Source organism: Macaca nemestrina, chromosome 7 (assembly GCF_043159975.1).
Source record: "Macaca nemestrina isolate mMacNem1 chromosome 7, mMacNem.hap1, whole genome shotgun sequence".
Taxonomy (NCBI): domain Eukaryota; kingdom Metazoa; phylum Chordata; class Mammalia; order Primates; family Cercopithecidae; genus Macaca; species Macaca nemestrina.
In genome coordinates this window covers 81,877,840-81,895,393 of record NC_092131.1, presented here as the reverse complement: position 1 = coordinate 81,895,393, position 17,554 = coordinate 81,877,840, and the positions used below count along the sequence as shown (strand labels likewise).

Here is a 17,554-nt window from a genome sequence, read left to right as displayed (position 1 = left end):
TCAAGACCCATCAGTGTGCTGTATTCAGGAGACCCATCTCATGTGCAGAGACACACAATGGCTCAAAATAAAGGCATGGAGGAATATTTACCAAGCAAATGAAAAGCAAAAAAAAGCAGGGGCTGCAATCCGAGTCTCTGATAAAACAGACTTTAAGCCAACAAAGATCAAAAAAGACAAAGAAAGGCATTATATAATAGTAAAGAGATCAATGTAACAAGAAGAGTTAACTATCCTATAAACATATTCACCCAATACAGGAGAACCCAGATTCATAAAGCAAGTTCTTAGAGACCTAAAAAGAAACTTAGACTGTCACACAATAATAGTGGGAGACTTTAACACACCACTGTCAATATTAGATCAATGAGACAGAAAATTAACAAGGATATTCAGGTCTTGAACACAGCTCTGGACCAAGCAGACCTAATAGACATCTACAAAACTCTCCATCCAAAATCAACAGAATATACATTCTTCTCAGCATGATAGCAAACATATTCTAGAATTGACCACATAAGTGGATTAAAACACTCCTCAGCAAATGCAAAAGAATGGATATCATAACAGTCTCTCAAACCACAGTGCAATCAAATTAGAACTTAGGATTAAGAAGCTCACTCAACACCACAGAACAACATAGAAACTGAAAAACCTGCACCTGAATGACTACTGGGTAAATAGTGAAATTAAGGCAGAAATAAACGAGTTCTTTGAAACCAATGAGAAAAGAAACACAATGTACCAGAATCTCTGGGACACAGCTAAAGCAGTGTTCAGAGGGAAAGTTATAGCACTAAATGCCCATGGGAGAAATAGGGAAAGATCTAAAATTGACACCCTAACATCACAATTAAACGAACTAGAGAAGCAAGAACAAACAAATTTAACAGCTAGCAGAAGACAAGAAATAACTAAGATAAGAGCAGAACTGAAGGAGACAGAGACAAAAAAAGAAAAAAAAGAAAAATACTTCAAAAAAATCAATGAATCCAGGAGCTGGTTTTCTGAAAGATTAACAAAAGAGATAGACTGCTAGCCAGACTAATAAAAAAGAAAAGAGAGAAGAATCAAATAGACACAATAAAAAATGATAAAGAGAATATCACTACTGAGCCCACAGAAATACAAACTGCCATCAGAGAATATTATACACATCTCTACACAAATAAACTAGAAAATCTAGGAGAAATAATAAATTTCTGGACACATTCACCCTCCCAAGACTAAACCAGGAAGAAGTCGAATTCCTGAATAGACCAATGACAAGTTCTGAAATTGATGCAGCAATTAATAGCCTACCAATGAAAAAAGCCCAGAACCAGATGGATTCACAGCCGAAATCCATCAGAGATACAAAGAGGAGCTGGTACCGTTTTTTTTTTTCTGAAACTATTCCAAGCAATAGAAAAAGAGGGACTCCTCCCTAATTCATTTTACGAGGCCAGCATCATCCTGATACCAAAATCTGGCACAGACACAACAACAAAAAAAGAAAATTTCAGGCCAATATCCCTGATGATCATCAATGTGAAAACCCTCAATAAAATACTGGCAATCCAAATCTGGCAGCACATCAAAAAGCTTATCCACCACAATCAAGTTGGCTTCATCCCTGGAATACAAGACTGGTTCAACATATGCAAATCAATAAACATATTCCATCACATAAAGAGAACCAATGACAAAAACCACATGACTATCTCAATAGATGCAGAAAAGGCCTTCAATAAAATTCAACATCTCTTCATGCTAAAAACTCTCAATAAACTAGATATTGATGGAATATATCTCAAAATAATAGGAGCTATTTATGACAAACCCACAGCCAACATCATACTGAATGGGCAAAAGTTGGAAGCATTCCCTTTGAAAACCAGCACAAGACAAGGATGCCCTCTCTCACCACTCCTATTCAACATAGTATTGGAAGTTCTGGACAGGGCACTCAGGCAAGAGAAGGAAATAAAGGTTATTCAAATAGGAAGAGTGGAAGTCAAATTGTCTCTGCTTTCAGATGACATGATTGTGTATTTAGAAAACGCCATTGTCTCAGCCCAAAATCTTCTTAGGCTGATAAACAACTTTGGCAAAGTCTCAGGATACAAAATCAATATGCAAAAATCACAAGCATTCCTATACACCAATAACAGAAAAACAAAAAGCCAAATCATGAGTGAATTCACATTCACAATTGCTACAAAGAGAATAAAATGCCTAGGAATATAAATTACAAGGGATGTGAAGGACCTCTTCAAGGAGAACTACAAACCACAGCTCAAGGAAACAAGAGAGAACACAAACAAATGGGAAAATATTCCATGCTCATGAATAGAAAGAATCAATATCATGAAAATGGCCATACTGTCCAAAGTAATTTAAAGATTCAGTGCTATCCTCAGCAAGCTACCATTGACTTTCTTCACAGAATTAGAAAAAAAAACTACTTTAAATTTCATATGGAACCAAAAGAAAAGCTCGTATAGCCAAGACAATCCTAAGCCAAAAGAAAGCTGGAGGCATCACACTTCCTGACTTCTAACTATACTACAAAGCTACAATGACCAAAACAGCATGGTACTGGTATCAAAACAAATACATATAGATCAATGGAACAGAACAGAAGCCTCAGATATAACCACACATCTACAACCATCTGATCTTTGACAAACCTGACAAAAACAAGCTATGGGGAAAGGATTCCCTATTTAATAAATGGTGTTGGGAAAACTGGCTAGCCATATACAGAAAACTGAAACTGGACCCCTTCTGTATACCTTATACAAAAATTAACTCAAGATGGATTAAAGACTTAAACATGAGACCTACAACCATAAAATCCCTTGAAGAAAACCTAGGCAATACCATTCAGGACATAGGCATGGGTAAAGACTTCATGACTAAAACACCAAAAACAATGGCAACAAAAGCCAAAATTGACAAATGAGATCTAATTAAACTAAAGAACATCTGCACAGTAGAATAAACTATCATCAGAGTGAACAGACAACCTACAGAATGGGAGAAAATTTTTGCAATCTATCCATCTGACAAAGGACTAATATCCAGAATCTGCAAGGAACTTAAACAAATTTACAAGAAAAAAAAACAAACAACCCTATGAAAAAGTGGGTGGAGGATATGAACAGACACTTCTCAAAAGAAGACATTTATGCAGCCAACATACACATGAAAAAATTCTCATCATCACTGGCCATCAGAGAAATGCAAATCAAAACCACAATGAGATACCATCTCACACCAGTTAGAACGGTGATCATTAAAAAGTCAGGAAACAACAGGTGCTGGAGAGGATGTGGAGAAATAGGAAAGCTTTGACACTGTTGGTGGGAGTGTAAATTAGTTCAACCATTGTGGAAGACAGTGTGGTGATTCCTCAAGGATCTAGAACTAGGAATACGATTTGACCTAGCAATCCCATTACTGGGTATATACCCAAAGGATTATAAATCATTGTACTATAAAGACACATGCACACATATGTTTATTGCAGCACTGTTCACAATAGCAAAGATGTGGAACCAACCCAACTGTCCATCGATGATAGACTGGGTCAAGAAAATGTGGCACATATACACCATGGAATACTATGCAGCCATAAAAAAGGAGGAGTTCATGTCCTTTGCAGGGACATGCATGAAGCTAGAAACCATCATTCTCAGCAAACTAACACAGGAACAGAAACCAAGCACTGCATGTTCTCACTCATAAGTGGGAGTTGAACAATGAGAACACATGGACACAGGGAGGGGAACATCACACACCAGGGCCTGCCAGGAGGGCTAAGGGAGGGATAGCATTAGGAGAAATACCTAATGTAAATGATGAGTTGATGGGTGTAGCAAATCACCATGGCACATGTATAGCTATGTAACAAACCTGCGTGTTCTGCACATGTATCCCAGAACTTAAAATATAATAATAAAAATAAAAACTTCCATTACTGAATATGAAGACTAATCATCCATTGCTTGAAGATCTTGTAGCAACTTTACTAAAGGCGGTTGCCTTGCAAAGGGATAACTATTTTCCTTGCAATAATCTCACCATCCATCATTACTTTCATACCCATAACTAGAATCTGATTACTTATTCCCCAATGAGAACAAGTACAAAATCTGACCCAGGAAGAGATAGCTTGAATACTAAAATATTAGCAAGATTTATCTAATTTATATCAGCAGACACCTGAGGAATATGGATAGGAATAGATTCTAAGAATGTTAAGCAAAAAAAAAAAAAAAATTAAAAAATGGAATACAATATTGCATTAGGCCAAAGTTTTTACTCTGGGTGCACTTAACTGAGACACGGTAATTAATGTGTTGGCTTAAGCAACTAAAAATTGCTCTGATAGTTGGCTTTGTCGGTTGACTAAAGTAGGGCTCAACAGTGATCCATATTCAATGGCCTATATTTAAAGTTTGGATGATGGAACTTCCATAACATAATGTAGGGGGAGGAATCTCAAAACAGGCAGATGAAAATATTAGCAGGGATTTATGTATGTGACCCATCCTATTTCCAACTATTTCTCTAGAAGACCCAAAAGGCACTCCATTTTCTTAGGCATTGAAAAATGCATTCATGAGAGGAGAACCAACATGAGTGGAAAACTCTGTGGTACCTGTTCTCTGAAGGTTAGGGATGATAATGGGTGATATCTCACTGACCTGAGTTCCCTAATTTCAATGAGCAATATAGGGCCTCAAGTGCCAGAGACCTAATGCCTTCAAAATATGAGCACACTTAGTGTAACAGACAGAGGGGAACAATCAGATAGCAATCAGACAGGTATCTGTTTTGACAGGGATCATTGATGGTAGCTAAATGCCATGGTGTCCTTAGAATGAAATTAATGGATTAATTGTCAGTTAATTAATTTATATCTGGAAATTAATTAATTGATATCTAGAAAAACTCTAGGAATCCCAAATTCTACCGTGGTTCACTAGTCAAAGCAGGAAATGATGATGTTGGATGATATACGGAATTCTGGCATGGATTTTCTTCACAACGTGCTTAGGTATCCATGGTTATTTCCTCAGTTCTAGGCTAAATAATTCTGATAGGCTGGTAGAATCCTCACACTGACACCATGACCTGTGGAGTGAGACACACCAGAATAGTAAACCTAAAGCAACATCATATTCTTATGGAAATTTCCAGGATTATTGCCATCATAAAACTTGAAAAATACAGAATTGATGATACTTACAAACTCTCAACATTCTCAGCTGTGCAAAAGGCAGATGAGCATTGGTGAATATCTGTGGATTATGACAAACTTAATTATGTGGTGATTCCAACTGCAGCTGCTGTTTCCTATGTGGGATTTTAGATATGGGTCAGGCCTGAGGAAATCAATGCAGAAATTGACTGTGTTGTTTTTCTCTATGCTGATTATAAAGAACCACCAAAAGCAGTTTTCTTTCACTTATGACAACTCTTTGTCATTATCTCCACTTCAAGGACCTTAGACACCTTGACACTGCACAGATATATTAGTAAACTCAGCGGTATCTACCTGAATTAAACTATAATTGTTGACCTATTGTATTCTTTGGAGCAGCTGAAACAACATTGGATAATCCATTTTTTAAAGGTTTGGTAGAAAGTGAAGTCATGTGAGATACTAAATTGGCTACTTTATTTTATTCACAGAAATTAGTATAATTTTTCTTGCTTTTTACTGATTTTTGGTAGATTATACATTTTCACAAGATCATTATTTTATTATTTTGTATCTTTAATTTTTATGTCTATTATGGGTACAGAGGTGAATTAAAGTCTTCTGTTTCTCTATCTCATAATTTTTGTTTTATGAGGTTGAGATATTTGGTTCATGGATATTCAGCACTACCGTTTGCGAATGATTCTCTTTAATGTTATAAGGTGCCCTTCTTTAATGTTACAAGGCCAGAATTCTGCCTTGACAAGTAGATACCAAGCATCTCCATTTTTATTTTTGTTTGCCTTTGTCTTCTATAATTCGGCAATTTTTAGTTCTCAACCTTTCTAAATTGCTTTGTTTTAGCTAATTATATATAGATAGAAAGTGTATTTCTACATATTCATATAGAGTGTTCTGCTTTATTGAAGAAATCTTTCTGAAAATACACGAGCTAAGTTCATTTGCATTAATTGATGTAAAAGATATTTCTGACCTTATGTCTACGGTGTAATATCACATTACTTTTTTCTTCATACAATTTTTTAAAAGACAAATTAGTGGTCTCATTTCTTTGCTTTATGTTTTGTGTGTAGTTCCTCTGATAGTCATGAAGGTTTGACTTTTTGACAGTAATTATTTATGTTTTGAATAATAATAAAATAGTATCCCATTTTTAGTTTTGCTTTCTTCATCTGTTTTCTACTTTATAATTTTTGTCAATATTAACTTTATCAATACTTACATTTGTACTTTTAAATACAGCTATAATTATATTATTTTTTTCAGCCTTGAATGATTCTTTTGACTTCTAGCTAACAGAGTACCTTTGTAATTAGTGTACTTATCTCCCATTTCCTTTCTTCCTTCGTTCCCAATTTTAGTTAGCTGTGTGATTTCCACATATATAGGCATATAACTTTCACATTCTATTTTGTCCTAAATTTCATATTTGTCTGAATCATGGTTTTATAGTTACATATATTCCATGCTCCCCATGAGTTGTTTTGCTACAATTTCCCCCAGCTCATCTCTGGGTTGAAATTAATTTTCTTGTAGCTTCCTCAACAAAGACTCTTTGGAAAATGATTCCTTCATTCTTACATGTTCAGCACTGTTTATCTTACATGTTCAGCATTGTTGAATAAAAAATTCTTGGCTCACAACTTCTTCCCTTGAGTATTCTGCAGCTCCTTCTCCACTGTCTAATGCTGTGGCAAAATCTATGGACAGCTTTATTTTTACCTGCTAGTAAGTGTCTTGTTGTTTTTATGCTACTGCCCAAAAGAATCGTTGTTGTTGTTGTTGTTGTTTTTCTTTTCTTTTCTTTAAAGTCCAGGAAATTTACTAGGCTTGGTCCCAACATTTAATTTTCTGGGTCAGTTATTTTCTGGATGAAATGGGCCCTTACAATATGTATATTCAAATTTTTTGTCCACTTGTTTTTTGTTCTTTATCTTAGGAAAGCTGTTTTGAGTTATATCTTGAACTTATTGTTTGTTCCATTGTTTTGATTTTATTTTTTATACACTGTAGCTATGCATCATTTGGATATCTGTTGCTTATCTTCTAAAATGCCTTTTGCTTTCTCATCCTTTAAAACTTTTTATTTAATTCTGTGTTATTTTGATTTGTTAGCTAGGCTGTTTTAGGAAGCTTTTAAATGTATTTTTGTATCTATGAATTATGTCTGTCCCCTAGTTTTATGAAAGATAGAGATTGTGGGACTTTGTTCATTTTTTTAAAATTGTTATTATTTTTAACTGATTTCCAAGGAAGAAAGATGGTGTCTTAGTTTCATGTTTGTATAAGAAGGTCCTCTAAGTATTCAAATTAAAATCAGAAACAAGATTAGGCTGCCCTCTATCACCACTGCTTAAAGTTTTACTGTAGATTCGGGCACATAGTAAAAAAAGGGGGAAAAATGTCACAAAGATTGAAAAAGTAGAAATAAATTATCATTCTTCACAAATATTCACAAATGTATGATATTCTTTTTCACCAAAAGGAAGAAATATATTATTTTTCTACATAGAAAACCCAAATTAATATATAAATTATTAAAATTAATGAATTATAAAATAAGCTAGCCAAAATATCAATATAGAAATGTCAATTGTATGTCTGTACCACAAAAATAAACAGTACAAAGTATCATTCAAAAAGTCTGCAGTAGCCACAAAATATTTAAGGTACCCAGGAATAATTCTGAAAAGCTATAAAGCAGTAAAAGACTTATATGGAGAAAAATTGTAAAACTCTGTAGAACAATATAAAAGAGATGCTAAAAGGAAATTGTATGCTCTTCATGGTTAAAATGATTCAATACCAAAATGAGGTCAAACCTGCCACAGATTGAGCTAAAGATTTAATATGATTAAGGGCATGGCTGGATTTTATAAGGAACTTGATAAACTAATAGTAAAATGTATATGAAAAGGAAAAAGAGTCCATTAGCGTCAAGGTGATCCTGAGGAAGGAGAAAAGGGTGAGTTGCCCTACAAATTACAAAGATATGAATTTACACTGACACGGGAGAGTATGATAATGGCATAGGGCTAGACAAAGGCAGGAAACATGACTGTGTATATACATTTATTTTATGATAGAGGTTGCATTGTGAATCACTGGGTAAATAAAAAAGTATTCAATAAATGAGGCTTAAATAGTTGATTGTCCATAAAGGAAAAAAAAAAAAAAAAGAAATCTACTGGACTTCTACTTTAGTTCCAGATAGATTAAGACTTACATATGAAAGTATAACTTTTTTTTAAAAAAGTAGAAGATAATACAGAAGAATATTTGTATAACCTTAGAATAAAGAATGACTTCCTAAATAAGACACAAAACTACTAACTGTAATAGAAAATTAAACTATAATTAAAATTTAAAACGTCCATTCATCAAATGACATCATCGAAAGAGTAAAACAATAAGCCACAAACTGTTAGAAAAAATTTGCACTCATTTAGCCATTAAGGATTTATTCTTATAAATCAATAGAAAGGGATAATTCCTATAGCGACATAGACAAAGCAAATCACGGAAGACTACAGACAGTATACAATCACTTCTCATAAAGCTCTAAAACAAGCAAGAGAAAATAAGTCCTGTTTGGGGCTACATATATTTGAATAAAAACTTTTTTTCATGAAAGGGAGTAAAAAAATTCAAATCAGCATAGTGATCACCTCTAAAAGGAAGAAATGGAGATGGATAAAGTAGGAGTACATGGATGAATAAATTCAAGGATTTTATCATTTTTAAATTCTTTATTTGGGTAACAATTTAATTTTTTTGTAATTGTTTAAGGAAATCTTTAAAGATTTTCTGTATGTTTTATAACCAAATTTATATCCTTAAAATCAAGTTGATTTTGGAATTATAATGTAAAAACATAAAAATGCATAAATCATAGATAGATAGGTCAGCAAATTATCACAATGTGATAATATCCATTAACTACCACCCAAGTTAAAAAATAGAACATGGCCAGGCACAGTGGCTCACACCTGTAATCCCAGCACTTTGGGACCTCAAGGCAGGAGGGTCGCTTTAGCTCAGGAGTTAGAGACAAGCCTGGGAAAAATGGTAAGACCTTAAAAATTTAAAAATTAGTGGGTGTGGTGGTGTGTGCCTGTAGTCCCAGTTACTCAGGAGGCAGAGACAGGAGAATCCCTTGAGCCCAGTAGTTCGAAGCTACAGTTGTGATTATGTCACTTCACCTCAACCTGAGCAAAAGAGCAAGACTTTGTCTCTTGAAAAGAAAGAAAGAAAGAAAGAAAGAAAGAAAGAAAGAAAGAAAGAAAGAAAGAAAGAAAGAAAGAGAAAGAAAACATTATCACGCACACACAAACTTTCTTACCACCTTCACTTTTTTTCCATAGATAACCAATCTCAAATATTCTTTTGCAAGAGTGAAATTTTACATATAAAATATCAGAAAGAATTTTAAGTAAAGAGACTATGTTTCTGTTTACATCAACTGTTTATAGGAAATGTTCATCTTCCACCAGATAAGAAATCGTATATAGTAAGGAAAGAAGGGGACACCTACTCTGCTTACAAATAAAACTGCTACACCCTCACAGCCAAAATGGTGGTAAAAACTAATACAGTGCCCTAACATTTCCCAAGAAACTATAATGATAGTTTAGGCCCAAGAAAATCCTCAGATCAGCTCCAAAACACTTTCTACTTGAGAGTTCATCAGTGTTTGAACACAGTTGTACTGTGTCCCATAGTTTTCTCTTTTTTGATCTATCTATGAAAGTCCCTTTAGCCATTCTTTATGCAAGTTCCATTGTTTGTAGAACTGTGCCATCTGGATGTTTCCCTCTGGGTATATGGCAATTTGAAAATGCCCATCCTAAAACATGGTGCCAAGAACTCAATCCAATATATCAGCTGTGTTTTCACCATTGCAATATCCAGTGGGACTATTACCTTCTTGGCACTACACTACTATTAATGTATCATAAAATTATACTGTATTATGCTGTATACTTTTTTCTTATTATTTATTTATTTATTTATTTAGTTTTTGAGACGGAGTCTCGCCCTGTTGCCCAGGCTGGAGTACAGTGGTGTGATCTCGGCTCACTGCAACCTCCACCTTCTGGGTTCAAGCGATTCTCCTGTCTCAGCCTCCCAAGTAGCTAGCATTGCAGGTACGTGCCACTGCACCCAACTAAATTTTTTTATTTTTAGTAGAGATGGGGTTTCATCATGTTGGCCAGGCTGGACTTGAACTCCTGACCTCATGATCTGCCTGCCTCGACCTCCCAAAGTGCTGTGATTACAGGCACGAGCCACTGTGCCCGGCCCTGTTTTTTATGTAAGACTTGTAACTGTACTTACTGTTGTAAACCACCAAGTCCATTTTCACATAAATTCTATCATGATTTTTACCTCTTATTGTGTTCTTATTTCAATAATCAACTTATTTTCTTCTGTGTTTGGCCTTGTTTCATTGCATTGTTAGTTATCATTGATAGTTTAGCCTTCAGAGTTTTGGTTTGGGAGACAGACATTGAATCTTATACCTGTATGGTGACTGCTTTATGTATTATTTTATTTGTGTAAAGTCTGCTAGGATAGGACTGGGATTATTGTTCTCATTCAAATATTAGAGAAACTAAAAACCAGGAACATAGATAAACTTGCCCCAAATTTACGTTTATTAAGTGGCAAACCCTACACCTGAGCCAAAGCATTTTGAAACAAAGGTTTCTTTTCACTGGCCTAGACTATCTCAAACTCGATAGTTCTAGGCAAATAAAATTGAGCTTTAAAAAATCTCATTTATAATAAGGATCTAGAATGAAGAAATATGCCCTGAGATGAGAGTAGTTTGAGGACAGAGCTTGGCAGAAGCAAACTTGAAGTCATTCCACTTTCATAAGTGCTAACAAAATTGGTGATTCCAAGAACCATGCAAAGAGAATTCTAATACACATTTTGATAGGGTACACCACAACACACATGTCAATGGAAATAATTAGATCATCCTGGATTCAATTGAGGAAATTGTCAAAGGTTCACAGCCCTCTTTACTTGTAATGCAACACACATGCTGATGTTTCTAGCCATTGCAAAAAAATAAAGTAGGCTGAGGTTAGGAAGTCTCTTCCGGGTGTACTGGAAGAAGGCCTGCGACATCATACATCAGATTCCTCAGAGGCTGTATTAAAAGGACCACACAACAGGAGTAGTGTTCTGTAGCCTTGTTCAGAGGATATGTCTGTTTACAAAATATGTAACAAATAAGGTATTCAAATATCTCAATTTGGAGACTTTACAGCAGATGGGTATGAATGATTGTAATGATCTTCAGATGTGACTTTATCAGTCATCATGGAACCAAAGGTGACAGGTGGTTCTTTAAGTTAAAGAAATCTAACTTGAAAACCAAATTGTAGTAATTAAAAAGAATCGTAGTGCACTAGAAAGGCCAATAAATAGACACCAATGTGTGCCCTTGGTCAAGTTATTTCTCCATTCTGCATCTCTGTTTAGCATTTGTAACATTAAAGTGTAAACAAAACTAAGCAGAGTTATTTTTTCAAAGCAAAGCTGCTATAAACCTCACAATACATGCAGATAAAACTGATGTAAAGAGGATGGAAAGACAATACCTCCATGGAATGCTAAGGTACAAAAAATAAATAAAAACTGAAAAACTACTGGAATAGTTTCATCTAGCTCTAATATCACACTGCTTTCAGTAATTGAGAGTGAGTTTAAGTTCTGTAAGCATTCTATAATTGAGTATGAACTAGCAAAACCATCCATGGTTAGTGTCAGATTTGTATTCAAAAAGCAATCTCTGGCAGGTATGTGTATTGAAAAAAACACACAGCAGGCAGATTGGAAACTTCTGTCGAAGAGGCAGAGACCAGGACCTGAACCGAGGAAGCAGCTTGTCCAGAGAGATAGCCTACCTTTCCCAAGAGTATTTATTCATTTCACTCATTGCAATGCTCCTCTATCTACCGTGTGTGTGTGTGTGTTTCTCGTATTATCGGCAAGTCTCTAAGCCAGATTTACAAGTTCATGATTTCTTCTTGGCAGTCGGGGAGCTTTAGTGCAGTTTTAGGTCCACAGAAAAATTGGAAGGATGGTTCGGAGAGTTCCTATATATCCACCCGCCCCCACACATTGGTAGCCTCTCCATTATCCCAATCCCTCACCAGAGTGGTGCATTTGTTACAATTGATGAGCCTACCTTGATACATCATAATTACACAAATCCCACAGTTTACCTCAGGGCTCACCATAATTTCTTTTTTAAAAAATCCTAAAATCAAAAACAGAGATAACATATATTGCCTTAACCTGAAATTTCAGTAAACACCATGGCTAAATACAAAATTAGCTTCAGATTCAATCAAACCTAGTTTCACCAAACACATCTGACATTTTTTCTCCTAGAAAAATGGATTCCTTCATTGTTTTATATTTTTTAAAGAATCATGAAAAAGCAGAACCAAACATATTTTGATTACCTCTCTGATAACCAGAATTTTCAGTTAACAAAAATATTCTAATTTTGATGGCTTAAAAGAGAAACAAAAGAGAGAGAGAATAAAAGTTAGGATGTCCCAGCTCCATTCACATTGAGTTTTCTGCTTGGTTTGAAACATAAACACACTCCAGCATATTAACTTGAGCCCTCACTGTTTGCGTTTTCATGATGCCTAGAGGAAACAATCGGAGCCAGGATTTGGCCAGAACTTACATCTGTGAGGTCTCAGCGATTCACATACACCAAGCTTCAGAAAAGACAAGAGGGATCTATCTCCCCATCAATTGCCAGGAGCATTGGCAGATCCTGTTTAACACCAGCAGGACCACCTGGACCCCTGAGAAGGCCCATTTAATTAAGACATTAGCTTCTAACATACTGAACAAAGCTTCCTAAATTCATCCGCTGACAGTGAAATGCGGAATTCCTCACTGAGACATGCTGAAATCCGATTTCAGCTCCCTTTTGTGTAGAGCAACCTGCACTGCGTAAAATGTCAGCCTACCCTTGCTAACTTCGTTAGAGGGAGGGCCAATAACAACACTCAGCTGATTATAAAAGAAAGTGAAGAGACTCTGAATGATTATAGAATTCTTATAATGTGCATAGTGTTATTATGGCACTCTGCCCAGGGCTCGTCAAAGATAAATGAGGTTTGAAGAGTAGATTTTTTTATGCTAAACTTAATAGACATTCCCTTTCTTTTCTTTTCTTTTTTTTTTTAAACTGGCAAGGGAATGGAAAAGACATCAAAGCAGTTTTCCTATAAATCTATACTAAAATGAATTTCAGAGTCAACTTTTCTGCTTTTATTACTTATCGTGTTTTTATTTTTGGGGGAGCTGAAAGGGAACATAATTCAATGTCTTCCAAGTTGCTTTGGAGAAATGTAATAAATCCAATATATATGGAAAAGTTTATAGAGGTTTTTTTTGTAAGATACATACAACTCTAAGATCTTCCTCTGATATTAAAATTGTTTCTAAAAATTTTTCTTCAAAGTTTTTCATACATATTTCACTAGATTTCCTAGACACTTAGTAATTTATTATTCTGAATTCCAGTGACAGGAGAAGAGGTTTAATATTTTGACTATATGAAACTGTTGTCTTTTCTAAAATGCTATTTCTAAAATCCTCATCCAAACTTTAAAGTACAATAACATCTCTCATTTCAGTTTCTATAGCTAAGAATTCGGAGAGAGTGTCCATTAATATTGCAACATCAGCCTCTGAATGTGCTCCTTGTGTGTGAAATTATATTTTTATGACACTTCTCTGGTTTTGTTTGAATCAGCTCTATTGAAAATCATCATGAACCCAATTTTTATTCAGTAACTGCCTCTCAATACACATTACTCTTGTAACTGTTAAAGATTTGTTGGTTCAGCTTTTCAGGCAAGGCTCTTTGAATGCACAAGAGGTTTGCCACAGTGTGCTTATGACTATGTCAAAGTTAAACAAATGCAAAGTTGCTTCGTTTCATCAGTAGTTAAATCTCATTACAAAACAATACTTTAAGAGAAAGTTCAAAGTTTACAGTTCTGAAAAAATGGGACTTAGCTGTAGTGACATAGTGCTACTTCCAAATTATTAAGCTAAAACAACTATGGATTCCAAGCAAATTTTCTCTGGGGGGAAGGTAGCCTCAGAGCCAAGATAAACCCTTCTGACCAGAAAGTCTTGAGTAACGATTCTAATTTTTCCACTGACTGAACACTGGGTTCATCACTTTATAAATGGTTCACAATATATAAAATAAATACAAGCTACCACACACAATTAACACCTAAAATCATTAGCCCTCTTTTATCTGCTATACTCAAGAGAATGTTGTTTGTACTAATTGGAAGAACCATGGGTAAGAGACAGACATGTCTCCAGGTTTTCTTCATTTACCTAAATTGCAGTTGCCTTACACAGTAGGAGGTAGAAATTAGTAGACATGGGTGAAAACAGTAAAACTCCAGGGCTTTACATCAGAAGCCAAATCATAGCACAGCAAGGAAAATCTTAAATAGATGTTAAGGAATTGAAAAACAGGTATGCCTTTGAAAGCCAACCTTTCCTAAATGTGCAGGAAAAAGGTTGACAGACATTCGGTGGTGTTAATGGTATTGAAAAGATCCCAAATTTAGAAGACTTTTGCAGATGTGGCTAACAGGAGTCTTTCTCTGTGGACTAAACACAGTATTTCACAGCCCTGGCTAAGTATTAGAATAACCTGGACAGCATGTGAATTAATTGATCAGGGTTGGAGAAGGATGTGGTTTTAAAGCTCTCTAGTTAATGCTAATGTGCAAAGATGGGGAAGAAAACAGATTGGAAATAGTGCAGACAATTTTCAAAATGTTCACATTCAGAACATAAAGTTTGCAGGTTCCCACCACCTCCACTACATAGAATAGCATGCCTTTAAAAGAAGAAATAGTTTGGGCAGAGTCCACGGAAAGAAAATGATTGCATCAGTAGACTGAAATCTGTTGAGTAGTAGTAGAACCTCTCCTTTTCATGTAATATCCACCACACATGGCAATGTTACAAAATTTAATACATTAAATTAGATAGGCAGGTAAAATATATTGCTTTGATTGTGTCTGTAGCTTCTTCAAGACAACATCCCCTGGGTAGCAGGAAAAAAAAAATAATGGAAGTGTAAGCTTAGTCTGATTCAAAAATCAAATTTGTCCTCTTATAGTAATGTATTTCTTAGAGAAAAGAATCTGTTTCACAAATACCTTCCTTATTTCCTGCTTTATTTCCCAGGATCCTAATCAAACATCACATGGCATGTACCTGTGAGTTTTCATAACATGAAACAAAAGTAGACGAGAGCTTGTGTCATCCTGGTTCCGCAGGCATGCACGGATAGTATCATCTGGTCTATGGCAGGACAATACACTGTCTGCTGGTTCACTGGATACCATGCTTGCTTTGATGTTCGCCTATGACCAGTAAACCTTCTGATGTTACATTGGCCAACTCAAGCGGACTTGACTTCTTTTTCAACCTTGCTTCTTGGGGACTCTTCAGTATCTGCCACATCATCCACACAACGTTATGGTTTCATGATCCAGCCCTCCCTCCATCCAATGCTGTTAGCCTCAACTCACCCTGCCACACATTTTAGAAGGTGGCAATTCTGCCATCTCTTTATCTTTTTCCTGAAAAATATGATAATTTGATATTCAAAAGATATCTTTATATACAGTGTGGAATGATAGACAGTGTGGAATTTCAGTCTATGGTGGGAGGGTATGGAAGGGATGAGAAATTACTTAATGGGTACAACATACACTATTTGGGTGATGGATACCCTAAAAGCCGAGATTTCACCACTACAGAACATATCCATGTAATAAAACTACATCTGTACCCCTTACATTTATACAAAAAATAAAATAAGATGTCTAGAGTTGGAATGAAATATAATGGCATTCAGATATACTTGATACTGGAGGGCTCTAATTTCATCACTTAGCTGCAAGCGTCCCTCACTCATCCCTCATTTATTCCTGTGTTGACTCTTTTTTTAAATTTTTTTTTAACTTCTCCTCTGCTTTTCCTAGAAACTTGAAGATATAAAGCCTGATCAAAGTTTATCCAATTGAGTAGGAAAAAAGCAAAAAGAAATTGCCTCAGTTTTTGTTTGTTTGTTTGTTTTCTCTTCCACTTCACTTTCTAGTTCAAGGGTCAAAGAACCACGTCAGGACAAAGCCAAAAAAGGTCGGTGTGCTTGAGACCCCAGTCTCTATATGAGGAACGAAAGGTTGCTGAAGAAGTGAAAGGTGCAAAGTTCGAAATTCAGAAGCTACCACATTGTTGACCCGTCTGGATACTTAAAGTTATTCATTTAGAAATGGGGGAATTTGCTTACTATTTTCTAAAAATTTTATTTTTGGAAGAAGTGGAACTTGTAACATTGAACACTAAAATCAAATGACTATTAGAATGTTCAAGACTATAGCTCTTAAAACGCTAAATAGCAGAGAAAAAAAGCTATAGTCCTGTAACTGCTTATCTGTGTAATATTAAATGGTAGTTTTCTAAAAATATTCATTTAGCCTTTCAGAATGCACTTACAATTTTGTAAGATAGGTATATAATAATCAATGCACATGTATGTGTGTGTTGGGGAGTGAAAGAGAGAGAAGAAATTTATTCTGGCTGAAGAAACAAAAGCTAGATTGCAAGATCACTCAATGAGTCAACATCACAGTGCAGATGAAAATTCTACATATTTACTTATTGAAAATCACCCTAGGGTGCAGACTGGAGCAGTAGGAATTAATTAGATTACACAAAATAGAACACCGATGACCAAGAACAATTCAATTCAACCGAAGATGAATTTTTAAATATCTCTCATTTTGCATTCCAAAAATGAGTATAAAATCCATTTGCCCAACTAACGCAAGCAGCTAATGTCTTTCATTTTTGGGGCTTTGGTCAGTGACTCCATTTCTCCAGCTATAATTTAGAAATTCTGAGAAAAGAGGTTCTTTTCTCCCTCACTGGACCACAGAACAAAAGTATTGATAAATGTAAAATACCATTTGACATTTCACCTTTCCCAGATAAAATTATTATATATCATGATATATATTTATGTATTTATGTATAGATATGTGTGTTTGTATGTTTTTATATCTCCAAAATACTTTATGACCTGAGTTTGTGAACCTCTCCAAGTAGTTCCTACGTGCCATGAACTTGCTTTACCTCTAGACTGTCTATAGTTCTATGCTGAAAATATTTTAACTGTGAAACTAGCCACAGAAAGTTTACAAAGCTACCAGATGTTTCCGTTTATCATTGATAGTGACCTGAATGAAG

General features: G+C 35.2%; 1 long non-coding RNA gene across 1 annotated transcript in view; it reads right to left on the bottom strand.

Annotated features, from left to right (window-relative positions):
- The window catches only part of LOC139364105 (uncharacterized), a 113,459-nt gene that overhangs the window by 27,381 nt on the left and 68,524 nt on the right, over nt 1-17,554 (bottom strand). The gene's annotated exons all lie outside the window — the stretch shown is intronic.